Source organism: Polypterus senegalus, chromosome 8, assembly GCF_016835505.1.
Source record: "Polypterus senegalus isolate Bchr_013 chromosome 8, ASM1683550v1, whole genome shotgun sequence".
Classification (NCBI taxonomy): Eukaryota; Metazoa; Chordata; class Cladistia; order Polypteriformes; family Polypteridae; genus Polypterus; species Polypterus senegalus.
In genome coordinates this window covers 135,092,635-135,109,049 of record NC_053161.1, presented here as the reverse complement: position 1 = coordinate 135,109,049, position 16,415 = coordinate 135,092,635, and the positions used below count along the sequence as shown (strand labels likewise).

Here is a 16,415-nt window from a genome sequence, read left to right as displayed (position 1 = left end):
TGCATCTATACTTCGCCCCATCAATCCACCCTCTCTTCTAGCATTGCATCCATCCATCACTCCCCATTGAAGATTACTTGTGCATGATAGCCTTCACTTCTTGTGCGCCTAATCGAGAATAGGTTGCCTCAGTGGCAGGCACTGGTGAGTTTTTATATACATTTTATACAGTAAGTAAGAAAACAATACAGTGTTTTAATTCATCACCAAATCTCATTTCCTTTAGAAGTCTGAAGGCTAGTCTGCCATACTCACCTTGATGTTACCAGCATGGCCAACATTAGACAGGGAGTTACAGACAATAAGATGACAGCCCACATTACATCTGAAACTGGAGAGAGCATCTTATTATTTATTTAATCGTTAGGCAGCACACATGCACACACACACGCACACACACACACGTATACACACACAAACTGCCTATCACTACAAAACAATGACTCAGCTGCTCCCACAGCATAACACTATCACAGTTACAGTCGTGGTGGGTGATTACGATGAATTTCCAAACTCAAAATGAACTGCCAAGTCCATTCACTAAAAATTTCACAACATAGGATTATAAGGTTGGAGTTATTGAGGTGACCTTGGAGTAAGTGGGAAGAGATACAGTATCAAAGTATTTAAAGCTAAAAAAGTCAGGTGTCTGGATGCTTGACATTTAGAGGTGGGTGGAGGACATTTGAAGTGTTTAGTTTCGTGTGCCACTTCTAAATAAAAGAGAGGAACACTGGAAAATGTTTGGGGTTGCCACCCCATATACTTGAACATTTGGCTGGAAAAGAGCAAAAAATCATCAATATGTCTTTACAGACTTGAGTCCAAAACAGAACTGATTCACTGCTAACAAAATAGTGTTTTTAAAGATAAAGTGATGTTATCAGGCCCGGAACCGGAAGTAATGTCAACGGGCCCAGAACTGGAAGTGATGTGGACAGGTCCAGGCAGAATTTCCCCTGAGTGGTCTGCAGGAAAGAAGGATGCACACTGCCATGCACCTGTCCGGAGTGGGATTACCATCTTTAGATCCCTTTAGTTGCCTTCCCATGGACACGTGTGTGACAAAATGAAATAACATTTGGGGTAAACTGCTGGATCCATCAGTCAGTTGCAAAGTTGGTGGACTCGACAGGCACTTAAAGTCATTGACTAGAAGGAGTGGAGCAAGGGAGGGCCTTCTGAAGGTGTAGTAAGATCATATTCTAGCATGAAAGTTAATTTTGGAGACTAAAATAAGATGCAAGAAGGCCTTGTGTGTGCAACATAATCATGAAGGTTTAACCAGATGGTATTTTTGTCAGATTCTTACATCTTGGAGTAGGAAGTGTGTGAGGTAAATATATGAAGTAGACATCACTCTGTTCAATCTTTGCAGATATACAAAGCTTTTCTAGTTTTGAAATGTGCTTACAGTTTTTAAATGTTCCACTAAGCAAAATGTATAGTTTATACATTCAGCTTCAGTTTTTGGACTAGGAAAGTGTAGTTCTGGAGAAAATATTGATGATTCTCAGTGCTCAGTCATGGCAGGAGCTATTGTTCAGTGTAAACCACCTGCTTTAATACAACAAAGGCCACATTTAGAAACTAGCAAACACCAAGGAGAAGGTTTGTGATTATTTTCTAAAAATGACTCATGTTTTAGTTAACTTGCCAGCATCATGCCACCCTGCTTGTATATTAGTCAGTCTTTACTGACAGTATGTGCTGAATAATTACCTAATAGCTGGGTAGAGGATAGAGAATAGATTTAGGCAGGGAAAAAATGTAAATTTTCTGGTCTGTACTTGCTAAAGAAAGAGGAACTCATGCACCCCACACTGTAGTCAAGAGGCATTTCTCCTCGTACACTTCTGTGTATTATAATGCACACACATCCTTTTTTCTGTCTCTCTGAATCATCAAGCATTGCTTGAATTGCCTTTTAACAGTCTAGCTGTTGCTAATCTGCATTATACAAGTTGTCACCCTTTTTTGGAACAATATTCAGTCCATCATTATTTTATCTAAAACATATGTGACCCTCAGAAATAAATGTAGTTTTGGATAACTATGCATTATAGTTGTTCGATTTCACCTGTCACTGCAAGCATTACTCATGGCTAACTGATCTGTTGATTCACTACTATATCATAAACGTATTTGTACCATCTAACAGAGTATGACTAAAATGTGACAAATGTAAACCACTAAAGAAAACCACTAATGCCTGAAATGTATGCACTGTTACACTTTCTCATGGCTACACTTTTGTCATATTGTCATCTCATTATACAATTCAGATTCATTTTCCTTGACTTTGTTACACATTGCTTCATGACACATCGGAACCAAATTGTACCTTTCAGTCAGCACTTATGGGTAACCTCCATTTGCGAATATGTCGCTCTGCCATAGGTGTAAGCTTTACCCATGAACAAATACTAGCAAAGGTGGCCAAGCCAGATGGGTTAAAAAGGTAGAAATGAAAAGGCACGACTGTAGTTATAAACAGGCAAAAATGGTTAGCATGAAATAAACTCTAAGCAAAACTTTAGTTTATAAATCAAAAGAATCTTAATAAGACATTTAAAAGATTACTGAGCAAAAAGTGAATATCAAGAATCTGCTTAAATGTATCACCTGTGGTCAAACGGTAGTGAAACCCGATTCAGAGATGAAATGTTGGGACACTAACTGCGTTGTCCTGTTTAATTCGTTTAAACAGAGAATAAAATAAACATGCTGTAGCACTGAAATATAGAAAATAAAGGCGGTTGCCTTCTTTTAAGGTGGTCATTGCACGGCTGTCCTTCTGTGGAGCTCCTTCTTTAAAGTTGTCTTGACTCAAAGTCAGACAGATACCAAAGGCAGAAGCACAGTTTTATAGGAATTATTTTGAAAGGGGCGGGCTCAGTTGCCCTCAGTGGCCGTATTCTCGGTGCTGTGGAGGTTGAAACAGGGTTAGCAACAGCACCTCCTCTCACTTCAAGGTAGTACTACAAGCCTCAGCAGAGCCTGGAAGGTCACCCATTGATCCGCATGCATGACATGCCATAACAGGAGAAATTCAAGTAAATTTAACTAAGTTGCACTGGCCATACAATTGAAAGCTGTAAGTAATACAGCAAAGCAAGGCAGTGGTGAGGGACATTAGGAGAGGTGAGTTTGTGAAGGACGTATGAAAGATTTCCAGATATCAAGATGTTTAATTAGTTATACACATTGATCATGGTGCCAAAGAATGGAAATATGTTGCCTGGTGATTATAAGTGCAAGTAAAAATATCACTGTACAGTAATATGAAATTGTCACATTCCAAGGCTTTAGTTTGTTAAAAGAAACTTCATTGTCAGAGACAAATATACAATAGGAGGAATATGGAATAGTATTGTAACAGGTGGGGTTCTGCCTCCAGTAACGCTGTTGCCACCCTGATATCCTGCAACTCCCTGTGCTGTCATCTGCCGTAATCCTTTGCCTGCATATACAGTATATAGATAGATAGATAGATAGATAGATAGATAGATAGATAGATAGATAGATAGATAGATAGATAGATAGATAGATAGATAGATAGATAGATAGACACTATATAAAAATAGCTGAGCTACCATGATACATAGCTCTTTAAATAAATACTGACATAAATACACACACTCTGGTCTGAACACACACTAGAATAACTATAAATGAAGAAAATGTTTGAATTGGCTGCCATAGTCACAGTGGGGCATTATGCCAGCCTTTTGCTGTTGATATAAAGGAGCCCCAGTAATGTTTCTTGACACACTTCTGCTAAATAAGTCGTTGTCTGAAAGTCCTCAGTGTTAGTTTGTCTGAGAGTGGATGTGCAGCATTGTTCATAATAGCACTCGGTTTTGTTTTAATTCTCTCCTTTGCTAATACCTCCAGGAGGTCCAGAGTGTGTCCCATAACTGAGCTTGCACTTTTTTATTAGTTTGTTAATTTGGTGGACCTCTCTTGAAGTGATGTCACCAGCCCAGTACATGCCAGTTCAGAAAATCACACTGACTATCACAGAGTTATAGAAGATGTGAAGAATGTCAATTTCCAAATTAAAGGAATGCAGTCTCCTAAGGAAAAAGAGCCTGCGCTGCCCTTTCCTAAATAGTTCCTCTGTTTTATGAGACCAGTCCAGCTTGTCATTTATGTGGACCCCCAAGGACTTGTAGGAGTGGATCACCTCTGCATCCAATCCCTAAATGGTGACTGAACATAGAAGTTCTTTGGTGTGGTGAAAGTCAATAACCAGTTATTTGGTTTTACTGATGTTAAGGTACAGACAATTCTCTTTGGACCAAAAAACAAAGTTCTCCACCTGACTCCTGTGCCTTGTTTCATCCCCCTTATCAATACACTCCATAAGTGCTGAATCAACTGAGAATTTCTGCAAGTGACATGACCTGGTGTTATATTTGTAGTCGGAGGTGTGCAGAGTGAACAGAAAAGGAGACAGTGGTGGTGCTCCAGCATTGCTAACATTCATATCAAAAACAGTCCTTGAGCCTCAAAAACTGCGGCCCACCCGACAGACAGAACATAGAGTCTTCCACCTGCATGCTTGACCTTATTTCTTAAAAGGGATGGTTGGATGATACTGAAGGCACTGGAGAAATCATTCAAAAAAGCATAATCTTGACAGTACTACCAGCCAGCTTTTTCCAAATGAAAATAAGCCTTTTGGTGCACATTGATACATTGCATCTTTAACTCCAATAAAAACTTTCAACAGTAAAGTCTTCTTGGGAGTGTCCTTAACCTTCCTTTAATGGCAGGAAGAGAATAAAAGAGATCCAAAGGAATGATGCTTGGATATTCAAGCTGGCATCTTAAAAATGGGTAACATGATGGCATCATGCCACTGCCTAATCATGTAACTGGGAAGAGATTTAGTTACTATATATAATATGGCTACATTCATTAGAATTCAACACAAAAATATAAACACTATTCCAGCAGTCCATAATTCTGCATGAGTGACCTCACCATCTGAATGATAAATAAGTAAACACTGGAGAAATAACGCAGACAAGTCTAGAACTGAAACAGTCATGGTCTGATGATGCAAACTCTCCACATTCATTTTGCTCCTATGGCTTTAGAAGAAAAACACCAATCTTTTGGTAAATAAAAATGAAAAACTCTCTTGACAAATTCTTGCTAAATGTTTAAGTTATTCCGTGCATTATTATACCTTTATTTTAATTTATTCCTTACAAGTTGGATTTTTCACTCACATTTTTGCTTTGACTGAGTAATATCTCTGTGGAACACTGCGTGGCATCATAAGTAACGTCAGGACGTAATTGTGAAAACTGCTCACAAACAGCTGCTTTTTCACACAAATATGTATGATCTAAACTAAATCATTATCATCAACAGCTCTCAAACATAACTGCAATTATGTCTTGTGAATTCTTGTCTATGATGTTTAGGAATTATTTTTAAATTTGAGATTCTTTTTCTGGTCTTCCATACTGACATTGAATATGTCTACATCTCTCAACAGTACATAGGTACAAGCAATTCTAAGTAACAAAAATGTTTTAATATTGCAACAGGCACCTAAGAATAGACATCAATTTACGCAAACCAGTTTTAAATTGTAAAATTTTAGTATATCAAAGGTAGTACTAAGGTGTTGTACCGTGTTAGCCATTATGGATGTAGTGAGAAGTTGAGCAAAATGACATCTTTTATTGGCTAACTAAAAAGATTACAATATGCAAGCTTTCGAGGCAACTCAGGCCCCTTCTTCAGGCAAGTTGTAATGAAAGGTATATCAAGGTTGAGGGACAACTTTTAAAACGGAGTATTCTTCTTGTGTTTTCTACAGAACAGGTTGGGAGTCTCAGTAAACAAATTTTGTGTATGGCAGACCAGGACTAGTCAGAAGTAACATCAGCAAAGTCAGTACGCTGAAATTGTCAAATATCTTTCTTCAGGTTAGTAGGACTTGAAGACACCAACCCAAATTTATCTTCTTAATTGCTTTCTTCATCGATGTTGTTTGACAGCCAGTCTGTGACAAAGTCTTTTCTTGTGAAGATCTGGACACCTTGTTGTTCACACTAATGCAACCATGTCGGCTCAGATTCACACAGTGTTGCCTGTCAGTGTACAAAACAAAGAAAACACATCTGAAATGAAACACTAATGCATTTCTGACCATGATGTCACTAACATAACCCTGAAGTCAATAGTGATTAAGCATAAAAGCAAACCCCAAAAAAATTAATGAACCATGCATTCGTGACAACTGCCGCCTCAATTATGATGCTAGCTCTCAGCAATTATTTAAATTCACAATATTAAGCAATTTATGAAATCAAAAACTAGTTCTCATATTATAACATATGTAAAACTGTATGTCCTGCTGTTAACAAGCAGCTTTACTGTCATTAGATTGTTAGATTAGCTTTGACAAAGCAAGTAACGTTAAATAAATACAGAAATCTAAGCGGGAAAAAAATAGAATCAGCTGTCAAAGGAGTAGCCATTTTTCTTTTTTTTCCAAACCTCTACAAATGTAATTTTTGGGGACATTTCCTTTAATTAAATCCACTCAGCCTTGACATCAGCCATGCTAATTTATTGCAATATGTCAAGGACTATGACGCAGTTTCTAAAAAGTAATGACAGGACTGCATATACTGTTCACAGCGAGGCCTCAGAATTCCCTTCCATCTGATTAGTTGAAATCTTTTCTAAAGCAAGAACCAAACATTTTATTAATTAATCAGTTTTTGCTTTATATTATACCTTTTTGAGATAGCAGAATCACAAAGAATGTTATCACAGTAAACAAAATTTTGATACAAAGCCACACAAGACAGTTAGGTAGATTACAAGGAAACTGAAACCCACCATAAATCATAGATGCCGAGAAGAGCTTCCAAACATCCTGGCTTCAAGTCAGAGTTTATCAAGTCAGAGCTATGAACCAATATATGTAGAAGTCAATTAACAGTATTGATCCATGTGGCAAGAAGACAAGAGTCAGTATTTATATTGTAAATCCAAAAAGGAGGAGAGAATAGAAGGCACCTCAAGTGGGATTTCAAGATTATCAGCCGTAACATACAGTACCATTGGTATTCTGCTTTGTGTTTCTTCTAAGAGTACACCTTACCACAAAGTGTCTAGATAGCAGTAGTCCCAGTAGTTAAAAATGAGGCAAAAAATCAAATAACACTGAAACTTTTTTTTTATTTGCGACTTGTGAGCTGCTTGGAATATTTAATTTGGAGTGAGTTTAGAAAATAAACAAATAAATTACTATATTGTGACTTGACTAAGATGTGAAGAAGTGTATAGCATCCCAGCAGTACCAGGGACTACTAAAGAGATACTGAGTGATTTGAAATTTGTAGAGGGAGATGTGCTGCTTGGATTAGACATGCTGAAATCTAACAAAATGAGTGCTTAAAGTGGTGAGGGAGTGCATATATACAGTAAATCCTTGGCATGTATTTTCAGAAAGTCAATGCATACTGGAGAAATTCCAAAGGAGTGGAATTATTAATGGAAGGAATTATTAATGAAATGATTGAGCAGCACATGGCAAGAACAGGAGTGTTATTGAAAAGTCAGCTTGGGGGACATCGTATTTTACTTACATGCTGGAATTCTATGAGGAAGCAACAAAAGGATACAATCAGGGTAGTGCATATGATATTATTTATCTTGACTTTCTGAAAGTATTTCATAATGAGAGGTTGGGTATTAATCTAAAAGAAGTGGGAGCTCTGGGTGTAGGGTGTAGATGGGTGTAGAATTGGTTTAAACACAGAAGAAACCTTATCAGAATTGAGTGATGAAAAGACTGTTGCTCCACAGGAGGATGTTATTCTTTTCAATATACATAAATGGATAGAAATATAATTAACAAGCTGGTTAAGTTGGTAGACACCAAACTAGGTGGAATGGCAGCTAATGTAGAATCAGCCAAGTCATTACAGAGGAACAGCAGAGACAGCAAACACTCTTGGTAAGTCTTGCGGCAGATCAAAATTTAATGTAAGTAAATGTATGCAGGTAGTATGTTGTAGTGGCTAGGGCTTTGGACTTCAAACCTTGAGGCTGTGGGGTCAGATCCTGTTACTGACACTGTGTGACCACGAGCAAGTCACTTGACCTGCCTGTGCTCTAACTGGAAAACCAAAAAAGTAATGTAACCAATTGTATCATAAATGCTGCAAGTCACCCTGGATACAGACATCAGCCAAATAAGTAAATATAAACGGAGGAAATACACATGTTAGCTCTGAATACAAAATATGGGGTTTGAAACTTGAAAGTGTGCCTTATGAGAATGACCTTGAAGGCACACTGGACTTGTCACTATCATCATCCAGGCAATGTTCAGAAGCCATTAGGAAGGCTAATAATATAGAGTTTAATCCAAAGGTGGTTATTTGTAAGCTTTATAACATACTGGTGAGGCATCAACTGTTGTACTGTGAACAGTTGTGGTCTGGGCTACAAAAAAAAATTGTAATCCACAGAAGAGCAACTAGGCTCATTTCAGTAGTGTAAGAAATTATCTATGAGGAAAGATTAAAGGAGCTGAACCTTTTCAATTTAGGCAAATGGAGGTAAACAGGTGACATACTGTAACTGGGCTTTTTAAAATTGTGAAATGAATTAGTACAGTGGATCTAGGCTGTTACTGTTCTGTAGATTATCTTCCTTCTTTCCTCTTCTGTGTGATCCTGACCACATCATTTAACTTACTTGAGTTACAAGTATACAGTATATATCATGTACAGTATGTAAGCAACTGCAACATACTGATCATGGATAAAGGTATCAGTCAAATGTGTGGTAATAATAATACTACTACTAATAATAATAATAATAAGCAGGTCCCTGCAAGTACACTTATGATACTGGCTTTACTAAAATGGAGTGTGATTTACTAGATTATTTGTTTTTATTAAACCTTGAGTTATCTCTAGTTGTTACAAACACTTGTGGCATGTTGGGCCCCTTTAGTGTCACAGGGTATTGTTGGTTGCTTACTAATATATAATGCTGTTATATTAATCTAAGACTCACTACACACAAATGCTGAAATTAAGTATTCCCCTTTACAGCTACTATAAAAATAAACACTTGCTCATTCATTCCTCCATTATTATCTATTTAATTTTTTTTATTATTATCTATTAATTTTCTAAACCTCCTTAGTCCAGTTCAGGGCTGCAGGAAGCTGAGATTCCTCTTGAGTGCAACTGCAAAACAAACCCTAGATGCAGTGACAGTCTATAAATCGAAACTACAAAAAAACATGTTTCCGGGGTATTTTATGTTAGATTCTTCTCATATTTTGTTAAAACAGTTATTATTTTCATCTATAAAATATATTTATTATCACTATGGGCCAGCAGAGTTCACAGCAAATTGAGTTAAAATGAAGAAATGCTAGGAAGTACCAGTACATAATGCTGTACTTTGTGTGGGTGCCCTGTTGAATTTGTCAACTAGACATGAGTGGGATTTTGAAGTACAAATTCTTTATCATGTGACCTCATTCTGTACCCACATTGCCATTTCACTTGAGCTTGTGACTAATAACTTAATGTCAGGAAGCTTGAGCTCTTATAATATCTTCTAATCAATATGCATATAACTGAAAGTGATATTTAACATTCTTAAGAGAAGATAAGGATGTAACCATTGGCATAATTGTAATTGTGACACTGGGCATCATGGTGGCTCCTTCTAGTCTTGGACTACAGTCCTGATTTCTGCCCACATCCTCAAGATGTGGACCATATATTGTCTAATGAGTTTGAATTGTCACAGTGCATGTAAGAGCCAATCTTAGAAAGTTAATGTTTAATGTTAAATTCATATAAGTGTTTGCTTTATTTATATATAACAACAGTTTCTGATAGTTGGCTAGAACGGGCATGCCAAACACGCAGCCCGGGGTCCGGATGCAGCCTGCAACAGAAATCTGTGTGGCCCGCATGACAGATCCTAGTTAGCACTAAACTTGTACAAAATGATTACTATCATTTGTGATTGAATCTTTCTGCATCTTCGGCGTTATTGACTTTTCTTACTTCCGCCATTCTGACTAAAGCGCATTTTCCCATGGCATTACGGTACCGGAAATGTCATCTGCTAGTATAGTTTCAGCTGTGGCTCCTTGATACCCACCCATTCCCCAAGAGCCTTGATCAATAGTTAATGAGTCACAATGTTGCAACTGAAGTGCTAGGCTGCAGCAGCCTGGCAGGCTACACTACTGGCTGGGCTGCTGAGACTGGCCACTGGGCATAATTGATCATGACAACTAGTAGTAGCTCGCATATTTTCACATAACGTAGTGGGAGATCAACAGGTGGATCAGTGCGGCATCCACAGTGATGCGGGCTCTGCATTGGTCTGTCATGGTGAAAAAGGAGCTGAGCCGTAAGGCAAAGCTCTCAATTTACCGGTTGATCTACGTTTCTACCCTCATCTATGGTCATGAGCTGTGGGTAGTGACCAAAAGAACGACATCACGAATACAAGTGGCTGAAATGAGTTTCTTCCGCAGGGTGTATGGGCTTTCCGTTAAAGATAGGGTGAGAAGCTCAGTCATCTGGGAGGAACTCAGAGTAGAGCCACTGCTCCTCCGCATCGAGAGAAGTCACATGAGGAGGCCCCCTGGTGAGGTGTTCCAGGCACGTCTAACTGGGAGGAGGCCCCAGGGAAGACCCAGGACACGCTGGAGGGACTATGTTTCTCGGCTGGCCTGGGAACGCCTCGGGATTCCCCTGGAAGAACTAGAAGTGGCCGGGGAGAAGGAAGTCTGGGCATCGCTGCTCAAGCTGCTGCCCCCGCGACCCGATCTCGGATAAGCGGAAGAGGACAGATGGATGGATGGATGGATATTTTCATGTTTTTTTACTCTAATTTTATGTAATTTTGTATTAGTATTGTAACGAACAGTTAGTGAAGACTACAGCTGAAGATCTGAAGTGGACTCGAGAAGTTGGTGAGTTGTTGAGTTTGTAAAATTAGTGTAGGTCAGGGGGCTTTTTGCATATCGGTTTATTTTACAATATAAACTTTGCACTGTTTACGTCACCATACTCTTACAATGTTGAGAATGTGCCTGAGAATATCCAAATGGAATTGATTGAACTGCAGTCAGATTCTATTCTGAAGGCAAAATACAACGAAGTTGGTGTGCCAGGCTTGTATGTTTACCTGCCACCCTCATATGTGCAGATCCAGAAGTTGGCATCGAGAGTACTGTCTATGTTCGGAAACACTTACCTTTGTGAGCAATTGTTTTCTTTAATGAAAGCTACCAAAACCCCACATCGCTCAAGACTTACTGTTGAGCACCTTTCATCCCTCATAAAAGTTGCAGCTGTACAAGATTTCAAGCCTGATATTGACGAACTGATTACTAACAAGAGATGCCAAGTGTCGGGACAAAAGAAATAGATCTCAGACTGTAAGACTCCTATATAAGGACCTAACTAAGAGGCTAAGACTCTAATTGTACGCTGTTGTACGGAGATTGTATGGAAATACATTGCTTTTCTTTAAACTTTAAGTGTTACATTTTTTAAAGTTTTCAGTATTGGAGAGAAGGCTACAGTAACTTTGTATAATAGCATAATAGTATTTGTTACAGTGTGGCCCGCTGACACATGTATGGCAGTCGGTGGCCCACCAATGGTAGTGAGTTTGACATGCCTGGCCTAGAATATGGTATAGACTTTTAACCCCTGTAAGGTAACATGAGACAGAACTTTCTTGGCTTTATCTGTAAAATAGAGTGTTAATTAATCCTACTTTTTTTTAACATCCACGAGAATACTACTTATGGTTTACAATGATTTAAATAATCTCGCTCCATCCTATATCTCGGAATGTCTTTCACCTTATACTCCAAATCGTAACCTTAAATCTTCAAATGACTGTTTGCTTGTAATTCCAAGAGCTAAACTTCAAAGAAGTGGGCAGGCAGCCCTTCTGCTGTTATGCACCTAATATCTGGAATAGCTAACCGATAGAAATCCCCCAGGCTAATATGGTGGAGCACTTTAAAAAACTGCTAAAAACCCATTATTTTAACATGGCTTTCTCATAGCTTCATTTAAGTGTAACCCTGATATTCTGTATATGCATTTAATTATCATTTTTTTCATGGTTCCAAAATCCTTACTAACCCCTACTTTCTCTACTGTTCTTTTTCCAGTTCTTTTTGGTGACGATCTGCACCACCACCACCCCCCGATCAAAGCACCATGATGTCTCTACATTGATAGATTAAAGGCCAGAGGTCCACATGACTTTCATCATCTAATTCTTCCACGTGAAGCATGAAAACCGTGAGGACTGATTGAGATCATTGATGTTAGGTAGAATGCCTAGAGGGGCCTGGGTGGTCTTGTGACCTTGGAACCCCTGCAGATTTTGTTTTTTTTTTTCTCCAGCCTTTTTTTGTTTTTTCTGTTATTCTTTGTTAATTAGTATTGCCTAATTTTTATATTTCTTTTTTCTTTCTTCATCTTGTAAAGCACTTTGAGCTACATCATTTGTATTAAAATATGGTATATAAATACATTTCGTTGTTGTTATTTGTAGTTGGTGGATGAGCATTTACATCTGTTCTGCGTCATACTAAATCTCTGCAACTGTTATGGCAACCACTTTAAAAGGTCTGGAGATAGTAACAAATATTTGATAGTGTTTTAGATAATGAAGGAGGAGATGGATATTTTATTCTAATAGCTATTTTGCTTTAACATCAATTTTCTAACACTTTTATGAAATATGTAATGATGTTTCTTCCCATTCTTAGAAACAATAAAAAGATAACAAGCAAATCCTTTTAATATTTGTTAAGCTTAAATATATCTAACATTGAATAAATCTGCCTGAAAGATAATTCTTGTTTAGATGGAAATGAAAACACTAAAATTGGAAGTAAAACACCCTGGCCACAGTTGACTCAAATCATTGATTCCTACTGGCAAAACTTCAAAAACGTTACTTTTGTTAATCCTTCAGTTAGAATTACTCCTGAAATTTGTGACAGGAAATTTATCAGTGACAGGATGCTGAAGTCTACTAACCTAGTGTTATTATTGGACTCACTGTATTGTGTTTCTTGAAGAGTGGAGTGAACATTACCCACCTACCACAAGCTCATTCTACCATGGTGTGCTAAAAAGCACCTCTGGGGGACTCTTCTACCCACTGCTATCAGGCAATTCAGCGCTTCTACCTAATGTACTTGTTCATTTTGAAATATCTGCACAAAATATATCTATTTAATTTATTTGTTTACTTATCAATAAATTGATTGATTTTATTATTTGTCCTGAAGCCTGTGTAATGTTTTTTTATATTATTGCTGCTGTATGATTCTGAATTTCCCAATGAGATTAATAAAGTTTATCTAATCTAATCTATGACTAGGTGTTTGACCATCAACAGGGTGTAGAAATCAGTAAATGGCTAAGCATGAGCAACATGCAAAGGGTTAAGTCAGATCAAAGTCAGCAGTCAAAGTGAGAAGCCTAATGTGAAGGAAGCAGGAAAGTTTTGATTGAAAACCAATCCATTCATGTATTTACTGAATACATAGAACATAACAATACATAAATAAACAGATTCTGCATTAATTATAGGGATGTCAGGTGCTGCGATTAACACCAAGGCCTGGTGACCATTAAATAAAGATTACTCTTTTTTAACACAGGAAAACCCTTTTTTAATTAAAATGGCCTATGTTCCATACAGAATCAAATTCTGCACTGGAATTTTTGTTAATGGTAGAATTTGGCTCAACTAGCCATTTTCAACAACTTAATAGAAAGGCATTTTTATTAAAAACTTACATTTATATATTTGCATTTGGTAGACACAGGTGTTAGCATTGGTGCCCAACGGCTCCAGAGACCTGCACTCATCATCTAGCTTGATACCCATCTGTTGTACTGAGTGTGCAAATAAAAGTTGGATCTTCTTCCGGTGCTCAAGTTCCTGCACACATACACACACAGACGTACACACTCACATGCATCCCAAAAGTGAGTGCCTATTCACTAGTAGTCCACCTAGGGCATGTCGCTCCCTTGCAAATAATGTCCACGTAACCACTGGCTCCACAAACTATACTGGAATCAACAGGTTTAGATAAAGTAGAAATAGATACATCCATTTACTGAACCAGCTTAATCTAATTTTAGGGTCAAAGACAAGCTTATTCCATAAGCGTTAAAGCGCTATACAAAGACTGACCCTTAAATAGGGCATTAGTCCAGTGCAGGGGACATTAACACACTTCATGTGAGGTACCAAATGTTAATGTGAGTTTAAAAGTCATTAAAGCATGCAGCATGACTAACAGCACTTTTTGAACTGTCCATTTTCTGTTTGCTGTGTGTTCCATTTGAATACGAATGATCTGTTTTACGACAATAAATTTTGATTCAACAATAGTTACATTAGTTTAATCCATAATGGGTTTTACAGCTTTTGTACCCAGGAAGGTCTCATTTTCCTGAACGAGAGCACTGAGAGCCTTTGCCAATACAGTGTTATGCTCACTGAAGTGCGTATTAAGTTCTTATAACAAAGAGTCTATAGTGCTGAAATAAGTTTGTGTTTTTGGAACCCATCGTCGTTTCTTCAACCACATAACCTTCTAACTTCCTGTTGTCTGTTCATCTCTGTTTAGGAGCAGGCATCATTGTCAACAGTGTCCAATAACTCTTCACAGCACAGCTTGTGCACACACTCGGATGTACTTGGTACAAGTTTTTCAACCATCAACAGGTCTACCCCTTTTCTCTGGAGTAGGTGAGATAAGTGAGGTCCAGTAACAAAAGTATCTTGTGTACCAGATGTACGATAAACATGAAACCTGGCTCAGGAAACTGTTGCTGTAGCCTAACCACCTCCATCCTTACTTCTGGGCCAATTGTCTGCAAACTGTCAATCTTAGTAACAAATAAAGCAATGTTCCTAAAAGATGCAAGGATAACTGACACAGATGCAAGATAACCTTGTAATATATAGAAAGCAGGCTTTCTGACTAAATTGTACAAAGCATTGCAAATGTAAAATCAGTAATATGTAGCTGGTGATTTAAACAATGTATATATATATATATATATATATATATATATATATATATATATATATACTGTATATATATATATATATATATATATATATATATATATATATTGTGGAGCCGACCCAGACACAGACAGGCAGACATGTTGTTAATCACCACTACACGTATTTATTTACAATTATTATTTACAATTTACCGTTACTAAGACTCAGTCCATGCACAATCCAACCCCAACACACAGTCCTGGCCACACAAATGCCTTTTCTTCGGGCCGCCTCCACACTCTCTTCTGCCTCGTCCTGCTTCCACCCGACTCCAGCCCTGAATGAAGGGAGACGGCCCCTTTTATGCACTCCTGGATGAGCTCTAGATGGTTTCCGGCACTCTCCCGTTGGCCACGCCCCAGCGTGGCGGAAGTGCCAGCTGTTCTCCTGGCAGCTCTCCGGGTGTCCTTCCAAATCTTCCCCCCAGCACTTCCTGGTGTGGCGGAAGTGCTGAGGCAACAGGTCCCCAAGGCATTGGGGAGCCTCCTGGCGGTGACCACGGGCCCCTGCAAGGTGGGGCTTCCATGCCCTCAACCCGTGGCCCCCAAAGCAACCAGGAAGGCGGCCCCCACGTGATCCAGGGTGGGCGCAGACCCACATCCGGTCCCTCACGGCGTCCCGGCCGGGTCGTTGCCCCTGGCATCCCTGACAATATATATGTATATATATATATATATAGTATTTCACTTACTTTTTGAACAACAATGTGCTTTACAAACATAACAGATTCTCCAAGTATTTTAGATGTTCTCAATCTTGCCTACAGAAGTTTGGCAATATATGGTATCTGTTAAGTTTTTTGGCATTGCTTGTACTGGCACTTGCCATTGAGTAGAAACTTTCAGTATATTGTTTAGTTTCTTCAGAGACGAACCAAACAAACATCGCTAGATTTTCAGTGCAAGTGGGATTTCTTGTGTTATCCACTTTGATCGTACACCAAGACTCCCCAATTTGGCCGACTACTGATGCCATTCTTAGCTTCATTCAACTCATTCTGCATGTCATGACCTGTATAAGTTACATTTTGTGGGATAGTTGACCTAGTTTTCACTAACTCACTATTCTTTGTGATTGCGTAATTAAACAATGACAGAAAAATTCTGCTCCCTTCCGCTGACATCTCATGAAATGCCTCGTTGTTTCCTCTAAGAGGCAGCTGATAAGGTACAAAAAATACAATAATGTCATTAATATACAACTGCTCTGCATTCGCAAGAGTGTATATTTCTTTTTAGTATTTCACTAGGTATACTCCAGGT

At 38.4% G+C, this 16,415-nt stretch overlaps 1 long non-coding RNA gene across 1 annotated transcript in view; it reads left to right on the top strand.

The window, feature by feature from the left end:
• LOC120533636 overlaps positions 1 to 12,255 on the top strand; it is a 100,494-nt gene extending 88,239 nt beyond the window's left edge. The window contains exon 3 of the long non-coding RNA XR_005634583.1: positions 12,218 to 12,255. This is a non-coding gene — a long non-coding RNA (uncharacterized LOC120533636). The remainder of the gene's footprint in view (positions 1 to 12,217) is intronic.
• The last annotated feature ends 4,160 nt before the right edge of the window (positions 12,256 to 16,415 follow it).